Here is a 17,722-nt window from a genome sequence, read left to right on the forward strand (position 1 = left end):
GGCACCAATCAAAAGTAAACTTACATAAGATAACAATTCTGGATTCCATTTAAAACAAATTTCAAGAGGAACCCTTGCAAATGAATGTAAACTGGAAGTACTGCAAATTGCACCAGAATCTATTCAGTGATTCATCTGGTATGCTTGTTTTTAATAACATCATCTTGTGAATAAGGTATTTTGAATCATTTCAGTCCATTGGACAATTTGCACATTATAATGCTTCAGAACGCTGAAATGTTCCCGAGCTAAGCTGGTTATCAACAATATCGCATAAGGGGATATAAAGTTAATTGACTAAGGCCAAAATAATGTGCAATACGTGACATATTTTGTGAAGCAGAAAATCATTTGATCATACTTGGTGCATGGTTACTGCACAGGGCAAATTGCTGATGCTGGATGACGGGGAATGTTATCCACATACTTCAGGCAAGTATCATTTAATTTTAATCTACTAATGCCTACAATGTTCACAGCATGTGAGTTGTGTATGGCTTTTGCAGAGTAGGATTACAGGACATGTTGGTATAATGTAGAATGTTCTGATGTGTCTATGGCTCTCAACCAACAGATGCTTTCTTACTTACAAGTACATGTATTAGATAGTTCATATTAGGTTCTTTAGCCTTGAAGGTGATATATGGGATTGTAGACCCAACGATGTGCTGATGTGTCAATGAAGTAGCTCCATTTCACAAGAAGACTTTTTTTAGAAAGTCTAGTTGGTTAGAACTAAAAAGTGGATCACTTTTCTAAGCATCTTGTTTCTTTTCTTGAAAATAATCAGACATCCACAAAGTCCAAACTGACAAAGTAAATATTGTTATGATCAATCATCCTTAACGAATGACTGAATTGACCTGGGTTTGTCACCAAAGGCTTTTATCTTATAATGTCAGCTGGGTGCATAAAGACAATGATGTGTCAGTGAATTACATGCAGTCCACTTGTTAGTCACCATTTCATATAGTAAGCCTAGAATGTGATGGTATGCCAACAAAATTTCAATGCATTTTAATGATATTCTGGTAGCTTAAGTGTAAATACAACCTAGATGATGCTGACTATGAGTGGGCAAATTTATGTCGGGCTACCAAAAGCACATTAGTTTTTGGCCAGAGAACAATTAATTAGATTTATGGAGACAGGTGCTTGTTAAATCACTATCCTGCAGTGATTATAATGTCTGGTTGGTAGAGGTAGAAATTTTTTAAATTAAGCATTAGTTAATTAACCGCGAGACGGACTATTAGGAACACGGCTAACTTCGATTTCATAGTGGAACTCTCAAATTTTAAAATTTCCAGAAGCCGTTAGTCGAAAATCTGCAAGGTCAAATTGACCCCAATTTTGGCGCCTAGAGGAAAAAACGTCAATACATTTCATCCTAATTGGTTACGCTGAACAGGGGCGTGTTTACCACACTAAATGTCCTAGCTGTAAATATCCCCCCCCCCCCAATCGAAAAATCTAATTAGTCTAAACTTTGCTGCAAAACTAAAGGTACAGGGAACACCGAGAGTCAATTTGGAAGAAATTTTCTCGTAAAATATTTGTCCAAGGAAACGGATGTATGGAAGGTCGACGGTCACAATTTTGGCGGTATAAACAAACAACACTTGAAAACACAAGCGGTATTTGCGTCAAATTCATGAGATTCGTTGCTACCAATATAATGTTTTGCTTGAATTATTTGATAATATGTGCACGAATTTAGTTGTTTAAATTCGTAGATCAATTCTCTTGATGTGAGTATAAGTGTTGAGTTTGTATGTATATGAAGTCGTGCAATAATCTTCTTTATATAAGGTTGTCGAATTGTTTGACTTAGTCGTCTTGTTTGTATAGGAATTAGGTTCTAAGAATTACATGTATTTCTTTAGTTTATATGAGTTACGAGAATCTTGTGAATTTACAGATCTCAGGCAATTTCAAGTATGATAAAGACTTGAGTACATATTGACTGAAATTTAAGGTTATTAAGCCATGCAGCGTGATTTCATGTATGCTAAAGACTTGAATGTGTGTATTCGCTGAATATAACGTAAAGCCAGGTAGTGAATTTCATTCATTCATTTGTGCAATTGAGACGAGAGCGGAACATTTAAGTATTGTGTGTTAATGCGAAGTGATGAATTAGCCATTAGGAAGTACATTAATCTTATGAAACTAGGTTTGTTTTGGTCTGCCATGCTTGGCCCCATTAAATAGGCTTTGGTATCTGTTTCAATACCGATTGTAAGATCTGATAACTCTGATAACGATAGGGAAGTAATGTTCTATCCCCAGTAAAATATCCGACAGAAAAATTAGGTGGTTCTCTGTTTGTTTTAAAAGGGGAAAATAACTCTTCAGACGTATCTGTAGACGTATCCTCAGATGTATCTATGAACTGATGTATCCAAGTATATGTGTATCTACATGCTCACATATCCACCTACCCACACAAAGTTTGAGGGCCGAAGAGAGGCGAAACAGTAGGAAGGTTGGAGAGAAAATGGAAAAGGTAAGGCGAAAGGACAAAGAACAGCTACAGTGAAATTAGAGTGAACCCAGGGCTAAGCATACAAGGCAACGACTTCGATTGTTCACTCGATCGTATGATGAACTAATTCTATCAGTAAAACAGATCAGCTATTTTTATAATTATATTTGTGTTTTGAAATTCTATGAAAGATTTATTCCAAACTGAAGTGTATCTTCCTAATGTATTGTATTATCGCCATTGTGTATGTAATTGATTAAATTTTGATTTTTAATGTACGGGGACTCGAGTTGTTCTGTTCTATATATAGGCTCGGATCTCTATTTATTCTACCTATAAGTTTACTCGATCCGGGCAATAATACCGAGGGCGATCATCTCCTAGTTAACGAGAACCGAATAAAGAGGGGCACGTTGAAAGAAGGTACAATCCACCAATCAACCCTCACCCTTTACAAAGGGGGGGGGGGGCGGTTACATTGACCTTTAAATGAATTCCATCCAATCCACCTCAGATGGTAATAGAACATGAAATTGAACATAGTATGCATTCCAATCTGGTTATGTGTGAGTTGCATGCATATCCATGCAACCTATCAAAGAAATTCACAATTTGTCCTACATAACCACATCTGTACATATATCTGTCCACAGATGACACAACACAAGCAATTATTTACATTCACAGTAATCACAATCCACTTGACTTCTGTCGATGACAAGGATGATTGGTCCATATTGGTGAGAATGAAATCTTCCAGCACAAAACTTCTCAGTTAGTCATAAGTGTTGTAGAGTTTCTTTCTGTATTCATCTGAACAGTGGCTAAGAAACTTGGTAAATACATAATATACTCCGAGGCCTGTATGCATATCCCGAGCATATCTTCCAACTTATTGCTAATAAAACAGAGCGTACCCCCCCCCCAATACACTACAACGTCTCATCACCCCCAATGCATTACAACATCTATATCATTGACCTGAATCCCTATTCCAAACGCAACTGTAGCTATAAGAAAATGGACGGAACCTTGTGATCGCACAAAACCTTCCAGAAATTATATCCACTGATACAAAATTTAATCCTGTTGTGGAACATCTCAACTAAACCATTATTCGAAATGTTTGTCGTTATGTGCATTATCTGCCAAATCTTCTGTGAGCCACATACAACTGTTCTGTCAAGCTCTCATACATTGGAAATAGACCATAATATATAGGGACTTCTCAATCCTATCCGTGACATGCTGTGGCAATAAACCAGTATCTTTCGGGAAATGTCAATCCTGGTCATGACATGCTGTGGCAATATTCCACTATCTTTTAGGAATTCTCAATCTCGGTTATGACATGATGTAGCAATAGACCACTGTCTTTAGGGAAATGTCAATCCTGGTCATGACATGCTGTGGCAATAGACCACTATCTTTTAGGAAATGTCAATCTTGGTCATGACATTAGCAATAGACCACTATCTTTTAGGAAATGTCAATCTTGGTCATGACATGATGTAGCAATAGACCACTGTCTTTAGGGAAATGTTAATCCTGGTCATGACATGATGTAACAATAGACCACTGTCTTTAGGGAAATGTTAATCCTGGTCATGACATGATGTAGCAATAGACCACTGTCTTTAGGGAAATGTTAATCCTGGTCATGACATGATGTAACAATAGACCACTGTCTTTAGGGAAATGTTAATCCTGGTAATGACATGCTGTGGCAATAGACCACTTTGTTTTAGGAAATATCAATCTTGGTCATGACATGATGTAACAATGGACCATTATCTTTCGGGAAATGGCAATCGTGGTTCTGACATGATGTAGCAATAGACCATTATATTTCGGGAAATGTCAATCCTGGTCATATCAGTACTTTTTTAACCTTACATTTATCTTCTTACATGTTCATAGATAGGCCTATTTCCCACTGTTTCTCAATTTTGTCCCCCCCCCCCCAAAAAAAAATGTACTCTAACAAAGAAAATAAATACAGTACACGTAGAAACAAATAGCAATAAAATTTAACTTGTTTTATCATAAATAAAAGATCAGAATTACGGATGATGTTCTGGACAGTCCGGGGGCGATCATGAAGGATGAAAAGTTTCAAATGTTGCATCAAGAGCCTTTGCCTTCTCAGCTCGGGCTGGGCTGCATGTTCTGTATCAGGTTTACTTAACTGCATTAGATGATGATTATCGCACCGCATTTGATGATGATTATCGCACCGCATTTGATGAGTCTGGCCGCCTTTCTCAGTGGTGATTATTATATTCTATAAAAATTTTCATTGAATATTTAAATAACTTCATATTAATAATAATAATAATAATAATAATAATAATAATAATAATAATAATAAATAACGTGACTATAATAATAATAATAATATCACCCCAAACATCGCCCCATCAGTTATCATATCTCTTGTTCTCATCACTCTCACATACAAATAACTCCTACATCAATAAACACTTTATTAACATTTCTTAATGTTTATACAAAATACTATATATATATATATATATATATATATATATATATATATATATATATATATATATATATATATATATATATATATAGTGTCACATTGTGAGCAAAATTTGCTTATACTTCATGGTTCGTGTATAAACATATTTTCTTACAGTTAATTCGTACTTAAGAGCACCTGGGATAACGTCAATATGTATTATGTACGATCACGACTTTAGACCCATTCTGGGCACAAAGAAACTGTCTGTCTTTTGCTTAACCATTACGCAACGACCAGTTTGGGGTTCAATTCAAGTGGAATTCTACCACCAGGCCGTCCAGGTAGTGACTCTTCCTGTTTGTTTTGCATCAGCCTATGATGTCATTTTCAGCACACGATAGGCTATACATGGCGGCCAGTATTAATGGTGGAGGAAGAACCCGGGAAAATCCCGGAAAGAACCACCGACCCACGAGAAGCTACTGGCAAGCTTTCTCACATACCCACATTGGCAGAATTCGAGACTCGAACCCACGTAGACAGAGCTGAGGTGGCGGTGATCCGTAACGGACAGCGCTTTAGACCACTCGGCACTTTATTAGTAAATTGTGTTAGAGCTTGTACTTGCTTTATTAGTATATGAATATATAGATTGTGAATTATGCAGAATAAGTCATTTTGGAGCTGTGCACATATAATTAGGTATTTCGTATATTTGTATGACTTTTATAATTCGTTGGGTAGGAAATGCATATGATTGTTGTTGATAATGACAGTTACTATATCGAGAAATTAACAATTAGGGATGTGTGTGTGCATGTATTAGAAGTCGTGATACTATTGTTATTGTTGTAGCACGATTGATATAGAACAAGGCGTCTATGGAATATTTAGATGCGAGTGCCTGAGTTGACCTGATAATTTATTCACCATTATTCTGATGAAAGGTCTGTGAAATGTGTGATTAATTCTGAGATTAGAGCAACTAGACAAGATTGTACGTCCCTTCTAATTCCACTGGAAGCTTTCTGGATGGGTGTGAGAGGCGACACCCGAGAAAAGAGTGAGGGAAGACACGCTGAAAGCACATGGGAGGTCTATTGTGACGTTAACAGTTTGTGTTGACGGATCCAGAAGTGCCAAGAGAGCACGGAGTCAAGGGTACCGCAAGTACCAAAAGAGAAACTGACAGATGAGTAACAGACACAATACTGAAGGGAAACAATCTCATTTAAGGCCTTAAAATCATGTGATGAAATAGTAACTGGAAACTGTGAATAGATCATTGACTGTACTTGTCTGAAGAAATTGCGATTGAGAAATTCGTTTCATCTTGAGTTATTAATATACCTACCTAAACCGTCGGCATTGCTGACTGCTGGCTCGGAGCCTTTTCAGTTTTAATTGTCCACCTTCTCCATTCGTAGAAATTATTCCGCAGTTGGCACGTGACACACACACACACACAAATTGCTGATAATACCATCAATCGATTCGTCGATCATACTTCGGCCCTTTATTGCACATAATTTAATCCACGGACACGAAAGTTACAAATGCGCGATTGAGCGGTAGTCGCATGGCATTGGTTGCTCGTTGCAATATTGTGGCCATGAAACTTAGAAATGACCATGGTGTGTAGGGTTGTGTTATTCCACGTTGATTTACAAGCTGCCAAACATATGTAGTTTGATTCTGAAAAATGTTCTACATATCACCAAAATTACCCTTTGGCCACGCATAACTCAAGAGCTGCAAGAAATACCGACAACTGAGCAAAATGTGTCCAGTTTTTGTGTGGAGACGAAAGTGGTGGCAAATATTTTCACATTTTAAAGAATAGACGAGTGTGTTTGTGTGTCTGTGCAGCGGTCAGATTGGACTAACCAAAACTCCCTAACAAACAAATTAATCAAGTGTGTGTGTATGCCGCTGCAAACGGCCTTTCGCTCCAAAGAGCCTCGAAGCTGTCATCACTGGAGGCCAAGTGCTGTTAGAGAGAAAAAAGGCAGACAGCTGTATGTGATGTCCATTTCAAGCGTGGGCAGGCGGGAGTCTAGACTATTGACTTTTTACATCAAATAGTCTGTTAGAGTAAATGAATGAGATTTGTCTCACAGACATTCACTTAATATGGATCTGGGCAAAACAAAAGTCGATATCACCGCTATTCTAGGCAGGCGTGGGATGAGAATAAAGCAAGCTGACTTGCACTGGATGAAAATCGATGAATCAGTCGATACATCAAGTTCTCTTATGTTGCAAAGACCTGAATTATGACTATTACATTGCCAATATATATATATATATATATATATATATATATATATATATATATATATATATATATATATATATATACCAGTGAAAATGTAAATACACGTTTGTATCTAAAGTGTGCACTCTGTGTATTGTAAATATCAATTACAAATACTAATTTCCAAGGCCAATTACGATTGCAAAAGTCTATATAGTGTGTTTTGGAAATGGCAATAACATATCCTGCCTAGAGACATACAACAGCAGCTGACACGAACTGGTTTGTACAGGATTTCACTCGACAATAATAAAAAATGATTTTGAGCCCAGCAAATTAAACACCGAACCTCTACGACTTACACCGAACTTGCACGACTTCCTTTACCTTACCTTTCTTATCCTAGTCACCAGAGAAATCACCAATTTCTGTTCTTTCCAGAATGTACTTATTTCAACTCTCCTAACGTTAGGACAATTTTTAACTGGGTTTTGCTTTGGTATTCGTATATATTGTCTTTGATACAAGCATGACAAACTCTTATTTTATTCTAATAATCACAGTTTGATCTTCACAATATCACTGTATCGTTTTCATGCATAAAATAGTTAAACTGAAAATACAACATTTTGATGACTCAAAGATTTTATTGCATCAAGTTGAAGACTGGTTGTCTTTATTTGCTTAGACAGGCACAGAGTCGATTTGAAGACTGGTTGTCTTTATTTATTTAGACAGGCAGAGTCAAGTAGGAGACTGGTTGTCTTTGTTTAGACAGGCAGAGTCAAGTAGGAGACTGGTTGTCTTTATTTGTTGAGACAGGCAGAGTCAAGTAGGAGACTGTGTGTCTTTATTTGTTTAGACAGGCAGAGTCAGGTAGTGTTCTGGTTGTCTTTATTTGTTTAGATAGGCAGAGTGGAGTAGGGGACTGGTTGTCTTTGTTTGTTTACACAGGTACAAAGTGTTTCTGATATTGTAAACAATTAAGAAGAACAACATATTACCCTGCATGACTTTATTTAAACACCCAATTTATTCAGTCAATCTGAAATAGCAGTGGATGAATTAAAGTGTTAATATATATTGTACATTGTTCGAGAAACTAGTTTTGTCCAGGGATGACAGCTACATTCAAGCTTTCATCTTCAGCTTTTTATCTTGGCACTGTTTTATTTATCTACGTCTTACTGTATATTATCCAATGAATACGGTTTAAAGCAAACCATGCTTTTCATATGTAGGCTTTGTTGAACGTTTATTTGCCAAATGTTGTATCTACACGTCTAATTTTGAAAAGACGAGGCTATGAATATGGCGATATATCATTGAATTACAACGTACTTAATTTACAGTTCTGATTTCTCTTTGATATTTAAAATAAACTGTGATTCTGCATAACGTTTACAAAATGTAGACAGTTTTTGTTGACTAAACCTTTGTAAATACATCAAGATTTGTCAGCCTGTATAGTCTGTAAGTTTCAGCAATTGTAATCTTATTTAAACTTTGGAATAGACAATCTTGTCTGGTCGAGTTTAAGCAATATCAAACCGCATGTTGAGCATCTAACCAATCAAGAAATGATAACATTGGCGACATAAAAAGTAAAACGTGACCCAAATATCTTAAACATTTTCCTTGTATAGGTTTTATTCATCACTTGTTCTAGTCACTAAATATCAGTTAAATCAGAAACTAGACTCGTGTTTCCTCGGTCGGCATGTGTGGTTTTCATAAAATCTTGTTAAGGTCATATCACAAAACGATATAATCTTGTATGGATTGCTCAGCAGAAACATTTAACAACACGAACAGAGATTTTCTGTACATCTATAGACCACAGCGCGCAATGGAACTCACAAAATCACACAAACACACGCGTCTGTTTGTCCATCCATTTGTCCATCCGTATATCCATCTCTCTTTCTCTAAAGACGTGAATAAAACAAAAACAGAGTACAAGTACCTAGTTGGATGGAAAACTATAAACTGTATAAGGCAATATTATCAAAATTAAACGTACGATACAATTTGCGTATTCTTCGATAATCTTAAATAGTCTTACTTATATGGCTTCTCTTTCAATTGATATCTCATCAACATTTTTCTTCGTTTCTTTTTAAAAAGAAAACATTAGTATGTCTTGTGTATTTTAGAACGGTTGGATATTCAATATTTTAGCAGCATATGCCATGTGCAAAAGACTACAACAACAGCTTTATGATTCGTATCAAGTTTGATTTAAATCGTCAGCATCTTATATTCATTTTGTATCACGACTGATCGCTCGCTAAAGTACTTTTAACACCATGGAAGAAAAGTATTTTTAACACCATGGAAGACAAGTTTAACTTCAATATTATATAAAACTTGTTTAAAAATGAGGGCAACGAGCGTACATCGGGGGGGGGGGGGGCAGCGCCACAATGATCCAAATCGGGACCCGCGTTTGCTTAGGACTGTCAACGAATGTAGTCCCAGTCTATATTTTGAGCTTTTTTTCCTGTCTGCTTTCGGTGGTGATACAAGAGTTACAATTAGACGTTCTTGGTATGAATTTAAAGATAATTGTTTATTCTCTTGAATATGAGCTTATGGTGTGATTGTCAGTGTGTGTTTCGATGACAGTGTACAGTGTGTAATAAGGCCTTGGTGATGATCCGGACGTGCAATCTGTTCCATTGCACATTGCTTTGTTTACAGTCAAGCATCTCAAGAAATGCCTCAAGTTATGACTAAAACTTCACTGTGAGTTCATCTTTGAAGGTACTTTAGAACGAGATATGATATATTATTATTTGGACACAAAATGAATGTTCAGAACTGAGAAACAAATGTAGAATCTATATAATTAATTGTGTTCTGCATCGAGATAACTCAAAGGTTCAAAAAATATGCATCGCTACATTTATAAGTGCATCGATGTTTTCACTTAAAAATTTTGAAAAGTATATGTCAGATTCATGGAAATAATGGAAAATATTCCTTTCGCGGAAGAAATCTATGTTTATCTTTTTTTGTTTCGATGTGACAAGTCTATAAATCTGTTAAATGTGTCACCGTTTGGAAGTATGGCTTTTGTTTTGATTGACCACTCTTCTTGCCAAAAAAAGTTTTCTACTGACATTGTATATTGATCCCATCAGAAGTTATAGTTTTACCAGAGAAACATCTTTTACTTTTGCTTTTATCGAACTCGGATATATAGTCCTAGGTTTTATTATAAGAAGGACTTGTTCTCTGTGACATGTACTTAGGCGGCTAGAAAGTGCAGGACAGCGCTTTTATATTCTCTCTTCTTCAGCGAATTATAGCCGCTTTATCTCCATGGTAGCAGTGTTGCTTTTTTACATATATATTTGCATCCCGTTTGTTATTCATACCACTCCATTTATGTATGTAGCCAATTTATCAAGGATTTCTCAACCTCTTAGAGCATCACTTATCAAATCTAGTGCAAGCGCCAGTCGGCCTCAACACTTTGATTGATGTGGATATCAGCCCAACGGTCGCTGTAGAATTGATGTTGGTGAAAATAGTGTCGTAGAAGAAGGGAGAGAAAATTAATTTAAACAGAAACAAAAGTTTACATACTAAGCAATACTGAACACTTCAACAACAATCTAGTAAAAGTCTAGAGTCCGCCATATACAGAGAACATGTATATTTGCAATAAAAAAAGAAACCGGTATGTATATCAAGATATGGGTATTACTTCTTTTTGGAAATGTATATAAACTCATCTCTGCAACCAGTATTGCTCATTTTGATTTGTTGCTGTGTACGCCAGTTATGAATGTCATTGTATCCAAGTTCAATTTTCCAAAGGGACACCGAGAAATAATAAGTATGATATATATTTGGAATTTTAGCAGAGAGTCGGGTTCAACGGTAGATGTTGATTCGGAACTCTGGAGATGCTGCTTTTAGAGATGTAGATAATGCGACATTTACTATAAATTTCTGAGATAACAAGGAAAGATAACATGGAAGAACAATATACAAAAATAACATGGAAAAATAGGTGAAGGAAATAATTGTAAGCTTACTTAATGATGCTGAATGCAATAGTTAAAAACTGACAATTATTTTGATTTTAATATAACTATAAAATGGTTATTCAAAACTAATCTTACAAAGAGTTTTCAGTGGCTGAATATTGAAAATGAAAGATACAAAAATCATAATATTCCTAGATCAAAGACGATCGTCTTACTCGTCATACATTAGTAGAATCAGAATGCACCAAGTATTATGAACTCGTTGATAAAGCTGTGTTTTATCCCACAGAGCTCAAGATAACACTTCTGTTACTGACCCTTTCCAATTAGTTTTAAAAAATACAATTAAATTAACATCTATTTTCAGATATGTACAGTCGTAAATTAGAAGCAATATATATATATATATATATATATATATATATATATATATATATATATATATATATATATATATATATATATATTACTGATTAAATCGAGGTTTAAAGCATCGTCTTTTTACTTTTTACAAACAAAATAATACTTGTGGAATGACGGGAGAAATAAATTGAAATAATCTCCAGTTTCGATATATCTTTAATTAGTATGACATTTTAAACGTGTATAGTGAATTATCAATGAGATATGTCCGACATTTGATTAAAAAAAATTAAAGTCATTTAAAGAATATTAAATGTTGCAAAAGTTAGCCAAATACTATTCGAACTTGTATCATGATCTTCCATATCTTTCAACTTAAAAATTACATTAAATTGAATATTATTTTGTTTAACTATGCGTAATTAACATTTTTTCAAGATTTTATCTCTTCTCTTGCAATCATCAAAACTCGAGCATAGTAACGAGATTGAGATACTCTTAACAATTTGTCCATGTAGACAGTTCTACCCCAGTTTTGATGTAATATTTTACGTTCATTTATATTATGATCTCTACTTTATCGTATGACATTTGTCTCTAATTGCAGTGGCACTTGAATACTGAATGGGAAACTGACTATTGTGATACCTGTACGAGAATGGCGTGTAATCAGCTGAAAAAGGCCTCTGTAACAACAGACAGATCGATCAATAAATACAAATGTAATCGGTTTTTGTTACCAAACCTGCTCTCATCGAATAAAGGAGTGTTTCGACGCTCGTTGGATCAATAAATCAAGGAAAGGAATCATACGTTGAGTCACCGAAAGTAATCTTGTTTACAGAATTTATTTTATTTGAGAAACTGATTTGGCCTTTGAAGGTCAGCAGTATCTTCGCATAATTTTAAACAGCGAATAATTACATACCAATCGAAACTAAAACTTTACGACTGGAAATGAAGCAAAAGAAATATGCCCATCCTCCATTGTTGACAATTTGGTTGAAGGCTAATGCCATCACATTACAGTCTGTAAAGGTTTTCTTACTACTGTCGAGTAGTTATTGGTTTGGTGTAAACAGCTAATTTAGGTTGGTCTGAGCAAGATTCGAACCCGCTTACCATTGATTATTAAGCTTCAACGCAAATCATTCAGTCATAGCGGTTTCAAGTTACACACACACACACACACACACACACACTGTGCGCGTTCTTTCGTTTAGAAATGCACAGATCGCTGTATTAGGATAAATGTTTAATAATTGCTAGCTTTTTCATTTTTAATTTCTTTGTCAGCATGATTTTTTAAATAATGCAATGAGTTTGAACTATCTGTCATAAGACTTTATTCGTGAAGGATTGAAATTTGCTGCAATAGTCGTTCATAACTGGCAGACTAAGTATACTTTGTTTATTTTCCATACGCTTTAAACCTGTATTAATGTCATTTCTACCGTGTGTGCACGTGTAGAAACAGACAAATTTAAAAACTGAGTACCAGAAATGTGCCTTGATTAATGCGTTCGCTGATGAAGCTCTACGCTTTTCCTTCTGCTTTTCATTAAAAGCAAACACCATAAACAGTGATATGTAAGAGCATTTTGCCACGTCAGACCTTCGTCTATACGGAGTTTAGTTAGATGGCGTTACACACGGTGAATACGGTGTTTCAAGTGTACATGTATAATCTCTTCAGCTAGAAAGCATCTCCAAATCCCTCAGTCACAGTATTGATTTCCAGCCCAGCGCGCCTGACAAATAATAGGACGTTAAAGAAAGCAGTCAAATGTACTAGACTAGTAATTTGTTTTATGTTACTTTCCAATGAAAACATAACTTACAGTTTTGTTTTGTTCCTTTTTATCTTTTTTAGAAAACAGATTTCCGTGCCTGCATCAGTAGAAATACTATAAATCGGAAGTTTTTGCTTCTTAGAAATAATGCGAGCTCCTATCTTATTAGAAGGAAAGATGCGAATTGAAATTATTGTGACCTCAGATACGTGTGTGCGTATTTGTTTGTGTTGGGTTTGGTTTGCGGGCTTTAACGCCATTTGCATCATATGATAAACTACATGGAGGCCAGTATATCTGGAGGAGGAAGCCCGGAAAAAAACCACCGTCCGACGGGTAGCGAATGGTAAACTTTCTCACATAACGTTGCTCGAGCCGACACTGGAACCCACGCATACATAAATACATACATACAAACATACATACATATATAGGTACGTACATACATACAAACGGACGTACATACGTCGTACGTACATACATACATACGTACGTATGTACATACATACATAATTGCATACATACATACATACATGCGTACGTACGTACATACATACATACATGCATGCATACATACGTACGTACATACATACATACGTACATGCATACATACATACGTACGTACGTACGTACATACATACATATCCCCTTGTTTTTTATTCTAGCCATTTAATATTGTACATACTGACGAGCCTAAAGATCTAACTTTCAGTATGAATTTTTAACCTTATATTGGGAAGGGGGCAATAGTTCATGAATTAAAAATTGTCTTCATTCGACGATATTTAGACTCTGCTCGGAAAAGAAGAGTTGTGCTTTACTTTATTCGGGATCTGGATGATGCTTTAAGAACAAACAATTTATTTTACAAAAAAATTATATATAAAAAATCCCAGCAATTTTTATCACTGTAGACATTTTCACACTTTTTCGTTGCACCTTTCTGCAGATCTCTATCCACCTGTCCATATATCCGTCAGGTAACATAATTGGTTTTGTGTTTCACAGCACAGCAGTACAAGCTGGTTATTTAGTGTCTAAGTTATATGAAGTTCAGTGCTTCCTAGAAAGCATCCAACAGTACCCGATACGGCAGTTGTATGATAACAGAGATAAGAGACCTGCTGACCGGTTCCGGATTCCAGGTAAAAAAACCGATTGTGAATTTCAAATGTTTCCAATAAGGATAGTTTGCACACGTGCATCTGTGATTGCAACCCATGTTAGTCCACGTGGAAGCTTTTGCTTGACGTGGGTTTTGAGTACATTACTGTGAGTTCGCGTACACACGCAATAGTTAAAAAAATAAGCAGCAGAGAGGGCGATCAGACCACTTAAGGGAGTGGTCACCCTTGTGTTTGGACCAAAAAAAATAGTGACCCTTCATAGAGGTCAATACCACGTCTACGATTATTGTTTGTCCCAAACAGAATTGTAGACGCCCCCTCTCTGCTGCTATCCATGTTGTAAAAGAAATTTTAAGTTTGATGAATATTTTTCTTTTCATCTGAATCTTCGGAATCATGGGAATCTTCATCTGTTTCATCTTTATTTGTTTCATCTTTATTTGTTCTATGTTTCAAGTAATATTCAAGTTCTGATGGTGGTTTTTCTATTTTTGGATTTATGTTCTTTCTGTGTTTATAATATATCATCAAACTTCTGTATCGATCTCCACCGCAATTTTTGCAAATCTGATATAATCCTCTAACGCCGTTGTTACATCCAACACAACTTCGTGGACCAGCATGAGGATTTTTCTTTATAAGATAATTATGTTTCTTGCAATATTCTCCACGACATTTTTTATCACATTTGTTAGTGGTTCCTTGACGCAGCCACGCACAGTTGAATGATATCTTTTAATTAAATTTACACTCCTTCTGCTGATATTAATTAAAAGATTGATATATTATATTTAAAAAAATAATGGTACATTCGGAATCTCACACTGCAAGAATAGCTCGAGAACGATTAGAAGCAATTAAAAAATTTCTTCCTGTCAGAGACTCATTCAGAAAAAATCTACAAGCGCAGCAAGAAGCACAAGTTGAGTACGAAGAAGAAACTAAAAAACTATTTAAGCCAGTCACTGCAGCTACTGAGAAAGTTACAACTGTTATCAAAGAAGATCTTCTTCCGGTATCAAAACAAACTGCAGCGCAGACTGAAAAAATAGCAAGAAGAACTAAACAGGCAAAGAAGATTTTACGAGACCTTCCAACTGACATAGCTGCAGCTCAACCTCCACCTGTTGGTGAGGAAATACTTGAAGGTATTGGAAAACTTCATACTGAAATAAGTAAGATGAAAGATTATGTACCAGAAACAGAAACAGAAACAAGAAAAGAACAAATCAAGGAAAAGGTTCATATAAAAGATAAATTTAATGAAAAACATCTTAATTACATAAAGGAAATTAAAAATATAGATAATTTAGCTGAATATGCCGTACAGAGTTATGATCGTCGAAGAGAAATTTTAAAAACCAAGTATGCCTATGATACTATAAGTCGTGAAAATTGGCACAAGTGGATATTTCGTATATATCATGATGTTGACCAAGCTAGAAACATTGATGTTAGATATATTAGATTTACTAATGCAATAGAGTTATATAATCGACTACAAAAACGGCAACAACTTCCATCACCGCAGCAACAACTTCTATCACCGCAGCAACAACTTCCATCACCGCGGCAACAACTTCCATCACCGCAGCAACAGCAAAAACAACTTCCATCACCGCGGCAACAACTTCCACCACCGCAGCAACAGAAACAACAACTTCCATCACCGCAGCAACAACTTCCATCACCGCAGCAACAACTTCCACCACCGCAGCAACAACCTCCTCGACCGCAATCTCCAGAAGAAGAAATTTACGATGTACCGGGTGCTACTGGCAGTGGTCTGGGGGATGATTTTGTTTGTCCTGATAATATCATCAATGACGTGTCACGGTTAGAGGTTCTCATAGGAGGAAAACGTGCCGGAAATAATTCACCAGAAATAATTAATGAAGCAGCTGATATTTGCCAGCGATTATTTCGCGGCGGCATCATGGATATCGGCGTTTACCGAGAACTTATCGATGAACTTGTTGATGACTAGTTGTTAGATAAATGGTAAATAAAAATAAGATGATAATACATAATAATCATCGCAAACCTGTACAGGTCAGAGCGGTAAACTCACGATTACCAATCTATAGAGCTACTTACGGAGATGGACTTGGTGATGTTATTCAGGGATTATTTACAAGGATAGCTCCAAAAGTAGCACCTGTTGCAAAACAATTATCGATGAAGGCCATGGATATTGTTCGTGATAAAGCTCCTGTTGCAATTGTCAATGTTGCTAGTAAGGCGTTCTCGGCGATCAAAGAAAGACTAGCACGATTATTGCGACGAAAACAACAACCGGTAAAATTACCAAGTACTGAGGTGATGCCTGCAGATGTCAGTAAAATAATAAATCAAGCTGCAAATCAAAAACTAGCGGAATTATCTGAAGAAACAGAAAAAAATATAACAGCAAATTTAATAGCAGGAAGCGGTCTTCGTCGACGATGATCATCATTTGGAAAAATGATAATTATAATAAAATGTTTAAACGCGAATCAGACCCAGCATTTGATATGGAGGCACCTGTCCTTAAGTATGAATCTATACGTGATTATCAATTTTATTCCTATGACGCAATACAACCAGATCTGCGGGGGAGAATCGAATTACAGGTTCATGATACAAGTAGATATTTCTTACCCGCTGAGGCGTTTATTGAAGTAGAAGGTAGACTTGTAACGAATGTTGTAGCTAATACGCCATATGATGCCAATTTGCGTGTTGGTTTTGTCAACAACGGAATTATGGCACTGTTTGATAGCGCCACATACATGATTGATGGAAAAAATATTGAATCGATTCAGAAGGATGTTGATGTTGCTACAACAATAATTGGTCTAGCGAGATATTCTGACGACTTTACAAGATCAGCCGGTCCAACAATGATGTTTGCCAAGGATATTACTGACAACGCTAATCATGTTCAATATATTAAGTTACAGACACCACAAAATACTGCATCTAATCCACAACCAGCTGATTTTGAACACGAAGACAGACCGGGTGCTGCTTTTGATATTATAAAAAGTGTTGATGCGACTTTCAACTTGGGATTTGCAACACGCCGAGCAGCGTTTTCAGGAAATAATAGAAATTTTTCGTGTGCAATTCCATTATCTCACATCTTTGGATTTTGCAGAAATGTTAGAAAGGTAATCTTTGGAGCTAAACACACAATTGTGCTCGTAAGAAAGGTTAATGATAATGA

General features: G+C 35.9%; 1 long non-coding RNA gene across 1 annotated transcript; it reads left to right on the forward strand.

Moving 5' to 3' along the window:
* Positions 1 to 2,289: 2,289 nt before the first annotated feature.
* Positions 2,290 to 13,436, forward strand: LOC149781442 (uncharacterized). The gene is made up of 2 exons (XR_016414508.1): positions 2,290 to 2,509; positions 12,202 to 13,436. It is a non-coding gene; the product is annotated as an uncharacterized LOC149781442 (long non-coding RNA).
* The last annotated feature ends 4,286 nt before the right edge of the window (positions 13,437 to 17,722 follow it).

Source organism: Sinohyriopsis cumingii, chromosome 15 (assembly GCF_028554795.1).
Source record: "Sinohyriopsis cumingii isolate HCF-2022 chromosome 15, ASM2855479v2, whole genome shotgun sequence".
Classification (NCBI taxonomy): domain Eukaryota; kingdom Metazoa; phylum Mollusca; class Bivalvia; order Unionida; family Unionidae; genus Sinohyriopsis; species Sinohyriopsis cumingii.